Below are 12769 nucleotides of genomic sequence, written 5' to 3'. Positions count from 1 at the left end.
GCGGATAGTAGGTGTGTTGTGTCGCAAGTTCTGAAATAAATGATTAAAAACCAGACGAAGCTGGCGATTTCTTTGGCGATGTTACCACAATAATAATTGTCACCTTAACTTAGAACCGTCGAGATGGTAGACATTCTACAGCTGTATTGTCGAGCCAGTTCACGGAGGCGCGCACCACGCTCATATTTTCCTATTATTTCCATATTAATTTCAAAGGTAAGCGTCAGCTTTTTCCTTTTTTCACCACCTGCACTAACCTTGTTGGAACCCATGTTTATTTCTCTCACAAGAAAATCCGCATTGGGCCCGTCTTGCGGGAAAACAAAGAAACTGTGGCGCTGTCATAAACCGTTGTATTTCGAGCATGTCATCAGATGTAGAAACAGATAGCGAGTCAAATTTTACGTTGCATGTCGAAAAGATTGCGTGTCGAAGCGATTGTATGTCGAGGTACCACTGTATATGTAAACATCATAATATTCAATGTGGAAACCAGTCGATCGGTGAAGATTCATCATTGATTAGTCTTTACGTGTTACCTATTCTGAATGTTGCCACATTGAGCTAACTTTTATCAGTAGCTGACTCATTAGTCATTACACATTGGAAACATATTTGATGGCTAGAAATATGCTAAATATACACTTAATTGCCAAAAGTATTTGGTCATTTGCCTGTACTAGCAGACTAATTTAATGACATCACATTCTTGTCATGCTTTCAGTTTTTTCTGTCAAATTTGTGCCGTAGTGTGTCTTGTCCATGTGATTGCCCATTGATTTTACCTGTTGTGGCCTGCCCCTTGTGTATCTACCAATCAGTTTCCTCTCGTGTCACCCACCTGTGCCTCATTGTCTCGTTACCCCATGTCTGCATTTAAGATCCCCATGTGCTGTCAGTTGCTGTTGCCTCATTCTGGTCTCGTCATGTGTTGCGTCCTAGCCCTGTTTTTTTTTCTTGTATCCCCAAGTAAGTTTTGAATCCAAGTCCTTTGTTAGCTCTCCTCTTTAGTTTGGTTTGTACTTTGCGTTTTGGATATTTGTTTGTACTTTCTGTTTTGTCATGTTAAAACATTTTTGAGTTGATCACCACCCTGCCTAGCCTCCCCGTGTGTCCTTGCCTTTGGGTCCGCTGCCTTGTATTGCCTGCCTGTTCGCCCATGGACCCGTGACAATTATTTGGCTCACAGTCTCTGGTCTTAATTTATCTTAAAGGTATTCTATTGGGTCAGGATTGTGTGCAAGCCAGTCAAGTTCATTGACAGCTTACTCTCTCATCTGTGTCTTTATGGACCTTGCTTTGTGTACTCGTACAGTTATGTTGGAACAGGAAAGGGCCATCATCTGTTCCCACCAAGTTTGGAGCATGGAATTGTGTAAAATGTTGCCCCCTAGTCATATTCCACTTTGAGGAAATTCTTCATCATATCAAGAGATTTTAGATTAAGTTTAAAATGATTTTTTTATATCTAAACTGCGTCCACTATATTCATGTGCAAATGTTTGTGCCTCTGTAGTTTCGTGCATGTTTTATTTAAAACATAGATATGTACCAAAAACACCATGAAAAATTTGTAATGATCTTTAATTTGAAAAATACTCCGCAAATATTCAGCATATTTAGTAACTATGCACATTGTGTACATTATAGGTTATGTTGCCTTAAAATTCTGCTTACCCATTGATATATTAGTGTAAAGGGCAGTGCTATAACATTTATATGGCTGATGCAGCCACATAACCCAGCAACGGATTCAGTTACAGAAGCACAGGTCTGTTTAGTGTTTTTAGTTGTAGTTTAGTACTGCTGTCTTACAGGTGCTACGCCAACGGTAAATGGACATTGACGTGACATTTATGAGCAAGTAAAATCAAAATCAGTAACTTATGTCTTCATAGTTATGGGACAGAAGTAACTCTAAATTATAAAATCTCAGTTGAGGAGAACAGACATACAGGCTCAGCACAATACGTAGTTTGTTTCCTGCACTGTAAAAGACAACTTTATTACCAATTTGATTAGCATTTTGATTTTTCTTGCCTGTAAAATTTATCATTATTTTTCAATAACCAATGAATCTACTGCATTCCCTTATTTTCAAAATAGTTCATTTTTAGACTATACACTGATGTTTAGAATGGAAATTTCAGCATAGCTTCTCCGTCATTGTTGCTATCTGTCCCTAATGATCGCTCTTCTCTTACACTCTGTCTCCTGCTGTGACTTTACATTACTGTTTAACGTTTATCTTTCCTCTACTGCCTCTCCTCTTATCATTTGTTCTGCCTTTTCAACTCTCTGACATGCACCTTTCTTTCTCCATTCACATGCCGTGTTTCAACCACAATTAGTTTAAGCCCAGCAGGTTAACCTGTTGATTTCATCTTTGAGAATCAGTAAGATAAGAGCTTCTGATGTTATTTTGTCAAAGCTTTTCCTCACTATCATAACCAGTCTTTGTTTCAGGCAGCACCTGAAACAAATATATCAATGTGTTTTGTGGAACAACTTTAACAACCTTAAAATGTAATCAGTGTATTATTATTATTATTATTATTAAATCATCAGAAGCTAGTCAAATTCCTCAATACAACTTCTTTTTTAAAGTCAAATAAATCCAGGGTTTGAACTAGGTTTGCACAATATCCATTTTTTAAAACCAATACAGATATCGATGACTTTATGCTTATCAAGACTGATACCGAAACGATAACCAAAAATATATATAATTTTATATGTATGTTCACCTGAGTTTTTGAACAGCTGGACGTCAAAAATACTTGTGGTGGATTCAACATGGATTTTGCCTTTGACCTAACCATTTGAGTCAATCACAATCAATCAGTCAATGCCATTGATGATGCGTTTCCCTGAACAATGAACTGGCAAAACAGGAGTGGAAACAAACGCGCACATCCCAATCCACCTACACCCTACCAAAAATATTATATATTATCGGGCCTATTAATAATGTTATAGGATTTATTGGGATAATGTCATAATTCCTATTATCGGACCGATCATTATCAGACCGATAATTATCGTGCACCTGTAGTTTAAACACAACCTCAAGGGAAGATACTTTCCCCAAATCACTATTGAAGGTCTCACTTTAAGTCAGCATAACCTCAAAGTCGCCCCCAACTATCCCATAAACCTATGAAGGAAAAGCGGTATAGAAAATGGGTAGAGGGGTGGATTTGATTGCGGCTATGTCATTTTGGTCGGTGTTTCTCAATGATTTCTTCTATTTTATTATAACTAATGAGGACAACATTTTACCTTAGTTTCACACTTTTTGGTACGATTGTACTTTACAGCTGTGTTTGAGACCAACGTTGCTTTCTGTTTTAGCCAAAATATACAGCATTTTTGTTACTGTGAAAGAAAAGCTGAGCAAATCTATCCCTAAGTATGTGACTCTGTGCTGCCAATATGGAAGAGTCCAAAACTGATCTCTTGCCCTCTTACAGTATGTTACCATACTGGTTGAACGTAAGTCGAAAGTCGGGTTTAAAAATCAAGCTAGACAGCAAAAATGGCAATGTTTTCCAAAACAACATCAGAAACTGCTAATTGTTCATCAAATGTTGTAAGGTAATTTTCGCACTATAAAACATTCCTGACTATTAAGTCGCCATCCACCAAATGTGACACAAAAACAGCATTTGTTCATAGATAAGCTACACTGGACTATAAGCCGCAGCTGTCTTCACTGTATTATGAGATATTTACATCAAAAGATATTAACCGGTAACACTTTTTTTGACAGCGGCATCATACGACTCATAAAACCAAATAAACCACCATGAAACTTTAAACCCATTGGCTGCAAAGCTTGATTGCTTCAAGAAGCTTCATTTGGCCATCACTGCTCCCTTGGGGGAGATGGTCAAACATCTGCTGTCAACACTGTTGTTGTCCAACATGCCTCGTAGCATGCATTGCAGCGCAACAGATGTAAATAACAATCAAAATTCATGTTCTGTGCTAACTATTTATTCAGTTACCGTCCCAGTTGTTTCATTAATTGCTAGTCATGGTATTTGGTAACACTTTATTTGACAGGTGCGCCATAAGACTGTCATTAGACAATCATAATTGTGACATGACACTGTCATGAGCATTCAGTAATGCCCATGATTGTTTCACGTCATAATTATGACGTTCTTATGACAGTCTTATGATGCCACTGTCAAATAAAGTGTTACCGATTAACCCAAATAAATCAACAAATAAGCCGCACTGGGCTATAAACTGCAGGATTCAAAATGAAGGAAAAAATTAGTGGCTTATAGTCAGAAAATTACGGTAATTTAAAAAGATCACAAACGTTCGTATGACATACTATGTCCTTATATTTTACAGTAACGTTTTCCCTGACAGTAGACATTCCATTTCAGTTTTGCAATCCATTCCATCAGTTAAGGCACAACATTCGAACCATAAGCAGCACTGTGAAGAAGTCCATTGGATTTATGGTCATGTAAAGAAAATTAGAAATATGTGTGTAATACTTGTAGTTTAGAATGATGCTGTATTGGCCTCATGTTTTCAGACATTATCCTTTCATTTTTCATGTACCACACACCGCAATATCACTAACAAATATTCGTTCACTGACTGTAGGGATATAACATCCTTTCTACGTTTATCATCTTGAAACCAGGGATATCAGAGTGTACGCGCTTCCACTAAAAGACACTGTGTGGCATCAGTGTTGTTTCCTGATGACGTGAAGGACAGTTATGTGTGTGTGTGGGGGTGTGTGATGGTATGTCCTCGTTGATGGCTGGGCCGTCCGTCTTGGTGTAATGACGAGCAAAATAAAGCGAATACATCAGTGAGAGAGTGTGGAAGACTGGTGGGTAGTGTTGAGGTCACCAGTTTAATTACACTTCACAGAGACTGATTTAGGTCCTTTAGAGGTTGTTTGGGGCTGCAGATAGATGGAGGACAGCATAGAAGAGTAGGAACAGGAGAGAGACAGTAACCGGAGCTCTGAGAGAAACGGGGCATTCATTCATTCATTGAGCGAAAAGACATAAATGATAGAAAGGAAATTTAGACTGAAATTGAGAACTGTTACTTAAGGTAGTCAATACATTTTAACATATATTTTATCATTCTTTTGCATTCAATTATCCAATCACAATATTTACTCTGAAAATGCTTATAGTTTAGGAGAAAAATCTGAGGTGAATACAAATTATTCAGACATCAATGATAGTGTTTCTGTAGTGGTACATTAAATTTTTTGTACATTGTGACCTTAAGTACAGAAAGTGTAATTTTGGTCTTTAATCTCTGCACATTTAAGGATGTAACCATAAATGCACAGAAGTGGTGATTTGTAAAAAAAAACAAAAAATAAAGTTACTAGATTTGTAGTGTATGTCAACAAATAACTGTAGCAACATTTTTTTTTTTTTTTAGATTGATTTAAGATGGTGCAGAAAGACATTCCACCACAGAGGAGAAAGCCTGGTCACACGTGGTGCGGAGCCATGTTCTGAGGTTTGTGTCTGCAATGTTTGTGACTGTAGTACAGATAATGTGTGAAGGCGTCTGAGAAGTTTATTTTAGATATTTCCTTTAGATCCGAGGGTCATGTCTGTGAATGGAGTGGGTGGGGAGGGAGACCTTGTACTCAGATCTGTGAGAGACCAGGAGCGACTGCAGAGATTTCAGGATGGGGGAGATATGATCATACTTCCGCACCGTCACAAAGCTCTTGGCAGTCTTGTTTAAATATATTGTGGTTTCTGAATGGTCTTGCCAGGAATCATGATGAGAAGTGCATTGCAGTAATCCAGCCTGGAGGGGACAAAGGTGTGACGAGTTTATCTGCATCTTTCATAGTGAGAGTTGGATAGAGTTAAAACCAAGATCAGTGACAATTGAGCAAAGGTGGATGCTTCCTTCAGAGTGATGGTGGAACAGCAGAGTGGATGAGATATGACATTTAAAATGGCTTCTGTTTTTGAACTGTTTAACTAATGGGACTTTTGCTCCATCCACGGCTCAATCTCCCCAAGACGATTTAAAAATCAATAGTATCAATGGTTACTTGCCTTACTTTTTGTCTATTAGTCTCTATGCTCCTCGCTGAGATCATCCTCAGTAAAGTGTGTGTATGCCACTTCTAAACAAGTGCAAACAAAATCAAGAGGCCTTGCGCCCACATCCCTTGTGCGTGCCTGTGATAAAATAATCATATTTTTCTTGGAGGTCTGTAGTCTCTCCACATGTGCTTGAGCACAGTGATAACCCCTCCGTGCATGTAGATGCCTTTTCACATCAGCGGACGGACTAATAGCAAAGCACCACATTCCTAATCAGTTTGAAGAAATCCTGTGTGTATGTGTGTGTAGTGGGGGGCTTAGTTAACTGTGGCATGTGAAACTAATTGAAATAAAGCATGACTGGCACTCTTTTTTTATGTATGTACACACAGTTAAAAGCACAGTGCCATGGTGCATGATACCTGCACGCAATGCCTGAAGGAACATCACAACATTTTCATAGCAAAACCCTGTGAGCACATCTAGAGTGTGCCCGTTACAGTTGAAATTAGTGTACACAACTAAAAGTTATTCATCAATTCAAGTGGCAATGTATTGTTTTCTCAATTTAAAATGAATGACTGAATTTTTGGGTCAATGTATTGCTCCTAAATACAGAACAGAACCCCCCCTCCAGCCCAAACAACCAACCGACCACCTCCTCCCCACCCATCTGGTTTTAAAATGAAGTTGACTAGAGTGAGTACCACATTGACTTTTGAGCAGTCAAATATATATTTTTTTTCCAGACAAAGCAAATATAATCTTATCATGGGCATCAGCCAAGCTTTTTGTTACTGTTTGACAGTTTGCCTAATGTCAAGACCTTTAAAATTCAGGTATATTCCCACTTTTGACTCCTGTAACATTAAGGATGCAAGTTGTATTTTTTTCATTTTAGCCGAAGCGTCTAAACCAGGTGTCAATTTATATTCAAGATTTAGAAACTGTTATTACCAGTCTATTGCAAATCCCATTATTTAAACCCATCATGCACTTTATTTTTCAGGTGACATAACACGTGCAAGAGTTATATTAGAAACCAGTAATTAGCCCTATGAAATTTATATGTTATGGTACATTGTATTTTGTGGTACTGAATTTAACTTGTGCAATTCTTTATCCACGCAACAGCTTGAGTCAGTAGTTCAAATGTCACTCATATTTGCTCCTGCCCTATCTGATTTTCTTTGTTTCCAAGTTCCAAACCACACATCATATTTTCAATGTATTGTAAGGTGAATGTCATATAACATGTTGTACACATACTCGATCAAGTAAGGACTCTGTTTTCCTGTTCTAGAAATGAGGAAGTGTAGTGTACACATTGTCATTATGCGTACGCATGTGTGTCTGTGAGTGAGAGAAAGCGAGCGAGCCATAGAGAGAGGGAGAGTAGGAAGAATGCTGCTGTGCTGCAGGGGGGAAGTTGGGGGGGGCAGCTTTACAGACTAGAGCACCCAAGGGTTAACGAGTAGTGTGAGAAAAACAGGCATAAAATAGTTTGAGATGGAGGGGGAGGGACACATGCACATCCAACACAGATACACACATATACAGTACACGATCAGAAAACACACATACACTATACAGTACAAGTGGGAGCGGAAGATGGCAAGTTTTTAAACAGCCGAACTGTTTTCTGATGATTAGATTTCACGCAAAGAATTGATGATCATTTGCACGTTGCACTATCTGGTTTCCTTATTAAAACAGGTGACAATTAGCCATGTGAATGCTCCATGTATCACTTTTGTATCATAGACAGAATGACCTAAGACTGAGAATCCATTCTTTTCCCCTGTGGCCTATTCAGTAATCCCACAAGCATGGAGCGGTCACCAAAATGTAAAATGACAGTATTGAGCTAAACACCTGCCACTTCCTGCACAAACATACATATGGACCCAGTGGACTTTATCTAATGGCCCTTCTCATACAAATAGGGGTGGGTGTTGAGAAGAGACAGACAGCGCAACCCCCCCATTGTCCTGCTCTGGGTAGTGTGTGGGGGTATACTGATAGAACCGGGGATAGTATGGGAATTGGGGAGCCCAACAATGCCGCAAAACCCCCCACTGCTCTTCCTGCCTATGAGCATGACCTGCTGTGACAGTCCGGGGAAAGAAGCTGACTAAATTGTGGTAAATCAGAAGAAATATAGGGTTCGGAGCAGACGCTACATACTGTAACATCCACACTCATTCAATTGATAAACTATTGTGCGATTATTTGAATGGAACTTTTAAATTTACAGTTGTTATACTTACAAAGCAACAAGTGGAAATATACTGACATTCCTTTTGTATACCTTCAGGAGAGGTCAAATGACTTCTATTTACAAAAATAAGACTTTTTTTTTTTTCAAGGTAATAATTTAGACCCTGTCATGTTGGTAAACAAAAAGTAAGAACACCCCGCACACCAGTAGAATTGCAAACACAATAACACGTCTCTAAAATTAATATTAATCAGAATCTGTAAATGAAGACTGGACATCCATGTTTTTGTAAAGTTTATTATTAGTACTATTTTGTAAACTAGTTTATTGGATCTCATAAGTACATTATGAATATATATATCCAAAGAGACGCACAATGGAGTAAAAGTAGAAATCAAATGATCTCCCAACTCAAACCAACACGTGCACTTTATAAAGGATTTGATAGCATCCATTGATTTCTAAAATACCTGCATTTACTAATTTTCCAGAGTAAAGAACAATTTCACTTTCAGACATACATAACTTTCCAAAAGGCCGCTCTCTCTACGACCTTTTTTTTTTTTTTTTGCATTCCACAGCTGACCTGGAAACTGTCCATCTTCTATGTGTACGTTTCGGATGGACTGCTGGTGTGTGTGCACGTGTGCTTATGTATGTGCTTGCATGGATCCAGCTGAGCTCTACTCATCTTGCTCTTCGTAACAGAACTACACCAGACACTTGCCCGGTAGTTTAGAGCAGGGTTGGGTGTGGTTCGAGGAGCAGTTTGTTCATAATGGATTATTGATTGGGCTGAGAATACACACTGTGCATGTGTGTTTGTGTGTCACTCCGTTTTAGGCACAGCACCACTTTCTTTGTCCCACTGTGAGCAGCTAGTGTCTCTACTTCATGAGCCACAGTGTAGAGACAAGAACGATTTTTTTTTTCTCCCTTTTGCAAAGCCCTCACTGTATGGTAAAGCAGTGTGTGTATGAGTGTGTAAGCAACCCTCTGTACAAACTTTCAATGCTGCCTGTATGAAACACTGTTAAAAACCCACAGTGTGCATATAGGCTTCCAAAAGATGTGTGGGCAAATTGAAAAAGCCCCCTCTGTTTTGCTCCTTCATTCCACAGCTACACTGCTTGTGTGCGTGGCGTGTGTTTGTCAGCATTCAAACAGAAGGTTCACTCTTGATTCTCTACTGCGTATTTGTCCTTAGCTTCAAAACAGAAGCCTCTGTTGTTGCTATGGAACGTCAACACATCACAGATTACAGATGTCCCTCACAAGAAGGACACACATCAACAGTATATTGAATAAGGTGGTGCATTTTGAATGTTGAACATTAGCTTCATATCCTTGGGGGTCACACTGAAGGTGTTTGATCGTTTAATGAGAATGTTTTAAATAACACAAACCAGCCAATCTTTTTGGTGCACATATGTTGAAGAAAGACCCCATGATGTGCAATCTAATGACTAACTGATGAGATCAAAATGTGTATTGACGTACCGCAAAGAAAGGGTGTTTGTACAGAAAAGTGGAATCTTGGTGTTGTTTTTGTTTCCCATAATTCAACTCTGTGTTTACTAGCGCTGAAACGAATACTCGAGCAACTCGAGTAACTCGACTTTTAAAAACTGATCCAAGAAAATTTATTCACCTCAAGGAATCGTTTAATTTTGCCAGCTCTAAGCATCATGTTTTGGCCGGACTACTTTTAATGCGAGACAACGCATCATGTGCGTAAAGGTAAGAAGCAATAATACCTGACAGCAGCCTACAGCCCCTACAAACTATGCCAACATAGCTAAAAACTACACCCGCATGATGCTACGGTGGTAGCAGGTAGCGTCTAATGCGCCTCATAGATATCGCATGTACGTATATAGAACTAGATGCGAAATTACAAACTTGGCGGCGTTATTTAACAGCCGCCATCTTAAAGCAGTAGACTTCTCAGCACTAATAAATAAGATTAACGTTACTGTCCCTTGCTCACGTAACGTTAGCCCTGTGGAGGGCTAGGTTTGAATTATTTATGACTACTGTCGATGCGTGGCTAACGTGTCTTACATACAGGCTTTATTTAATCTGTAAAAACATAGCGCTGTAGAGTGATGAGGGTGTAAAATAAAAACCTAATAAAGCTAACTGTCAATTTTAGCTCAGTAGTCATTGCTGGATAAAACACCAAGTAGCACTGGTCCCTAATGTGCTCCAATACAGCATGTGTCATACATTTATTTTGAACACAGCAAAAACTCCTATCAGGACTTACAGTTTAGTCCAGTACTTCTCAAATAGTGGGGCGGGCCCCCATAGGGGGGCGCAGAGCGATGCTGGGAGTGGCTCTTGTGACCTTGGGGAACAATACTTTTTTGCCTTACCAGAATAAAGTGTAATTGCACATCCACTCAGTGGGTGGCAGTGCTGCTCTCATTTTTTTTTTCCCCGTGTGTGCGCAGTATTTTTTAACCTAACAAGAGCATACAGCAAAAATCACTGGCGATATGAACAGCTAAGTCTAGGAAATATGACGAACCGTACGAGCATTTAGCTTTTGGCTTTGGCTTTTAGTATAGTGAGAGACGAGGAAAGATCAGTCTGTTTACTTTGTCTAAAAATGTTCGCAGCGGACAGCAGGAATTTTTTTTTTTCCAGCGAGTGCCAAATATTGCCAACAATCCTCCAGCTTTGTCAGTGTTACATCACTAAACCAGCGAGCACTGTCAGCATCATAAAAGGTGGCATACCAAGTTGCTCAGTGCAAAATAACCCCACACCATAGCAAAGGAGCTAATACTGCCTGCAGCAAAAATCAAAACTGTCCCTCTGTCCAATGACACTGTTGTTTTGTTCTATTGATTTTTGTTTTTTTGGTCTAATTGTTCGACATATTGTCCCCATGAGTCAATGTTGCTTATCAATTTGAATTTATTACTATTCATTGATTTTATTAAATTTGATTTTTCAGTATCAAACGGTCAAAAATTTTATCTTGAATGTATTTTTACTGAATGGATTTTTTTTTTACACTTTATTGTAAGGTCATCTGTATTTTTTCTTTGATATTAAAAAGAACACAATGTTATGCAGAGGTGTACTTACAGTAATAACGATTTTATATACAAATGATACTACAGTATATTTACAGTGGCGGCAGAGAGTTGGGGGGGCGCGGAACGTTTATGTCTTCATATGGGGGGCGTGACAAAAAATAATTGAGAAGCACTGGTTTAGACTAACTTGAAACTTAACTAGAACTTAAAAATAGCTGGACACACATGGAAATTAAGTTGAAACAAGTGGGAAAAACACTTTTTAAGTAATGTGTGTTATCAAGTGTAATGACATTTTTATGTAAGAAAAATGATTTGGTTTTTTTAATAAGATCTAGAAGTTTTTTGAGAGAAAGCAGTGAATTTTTTTTTTTTTTTTTTCTAGTCACAATGCAATTGTTGGCTGTTTTCAACAATGTACATTGAAAATAAAGACGTTGATTGACTGAAAATGGTTCAATATTAGATGAAATGTCTTGGTTTCCCATGTATATTTCTGATTACTCTTTACCTAAAAAAATATATTTTTTATCCGATTACTCGATTAATCGATATAATTTTCTGTCGAATACTCGATTACTAAAATTTTGATTGCTGCAGCCCTAGTGTTTACTGACACAAAAATGAAGCATACATTATAACACTATAAATATGACACTACAGTGAATTTATTGTGAAACATCGAAAGGACTGCTTTGCTGGATCCGGCACAGGGTGTTTTGACTGCGTGCTGGTAGTGACTGGATAGGTGTGTGTATCGTAAAAGGAGTTACACTTGTATAGCACCTTTCTACCCTCAAACTGCTTTATACTAGATCCACATTTACCAACTGGTGGTGCAGCATCAAGAGCAACTTGGGGTTCAGTATCTTGCTTAAGGATACTTAGACAATTTCATCAGGGTAGAGAATCGAACCCACAACCTCTGGTTGGTGAACGACTACTTTACTACGACTACTGTGTGTGTGTGGGGTGTATACATTATATATGTATACAGTGTATCACAAAAGTGAGTACACCCCTCACATTTCTGCAGATATTTAAGTATATCTTTTCATGGGACGACACTGACAAAATGACACTTTGACACAATGAAAGTAGTCTGTGTGAAGCTTATACAATAGAGTTAATTTATTTTCCCCTCAAAATAACTCAAAATATAGCCATTAATATCTAAACCCCTGGCAACAAAAGTGCGTACACCCCTTAGAGACTACATCCCTAAATGTCCAAATTGAGTATTGCTTGTAATTTCCACTCCAAAATGTCATGTGACTCATTACAGGAGTGCTGTCAGCATTGCTGCAGAGATTGAAGAAGTGGGGGGTCAGCCTGCTAGTGCTCAGACCATACGCCGCACTCTCCATCAAATTGGTGTGCATGGCTGTCACCCCAGGAGAAAGCCTTTTCTGAAGACGGTACACAAGAAAGCC

At 38.6% G+C, this 12769-nt stretch overlaps 1 protein-coding gene across 4 annotated transcripts in view; it reads left to right on the top strand.

Annotated features, from left to right (window-relative positions):
- The window catches only part of LOC130914740 (zinc finger protein 516-like), a 57217-nt gene that overhangs the window by 13075 nt on the left and 31373 nt on the right, over window positions 1-12769 (top strand). For 3 of the 4 annotated variants that reach the window (XM_057834198.1, XM_057834197.1, XM_057834200.1), the window contains exon 2: window positions 5437-5517. The exons of the other annotated variant lie outside the window; for it this stretch is intronic. The gene's annotated coding sequence lies outside the window, so the exon portion shown is untranslated. The remainder of the gene's footprint in view (window positions 1-5436; window positions 5518-12769) is intronic. 4 annotated transcript variants of the gene reach the window in all.

This window comes from Corythoichthys intestinalis, chromosome 4 (genome assembly GCF_030265065.1).
Source record: "Corythoichthys intestinalis isolate RoL2023-P3 chromosome 4, ASM3026506v1, whole genome shotgun sequence".
In the NCBI taxonomy this organism is placed as follows: Eukaryota; Metazoa; Chordata; class Actinopteri; order Syngnathiformes; family Syngnathidae; genus Corythoichthys; species Corythoichthys intestinalis.
Note: the sequence above shows the minus strand (reverse complement) of the source record. Positions and strands in the feature narration are given on the sequence as shown.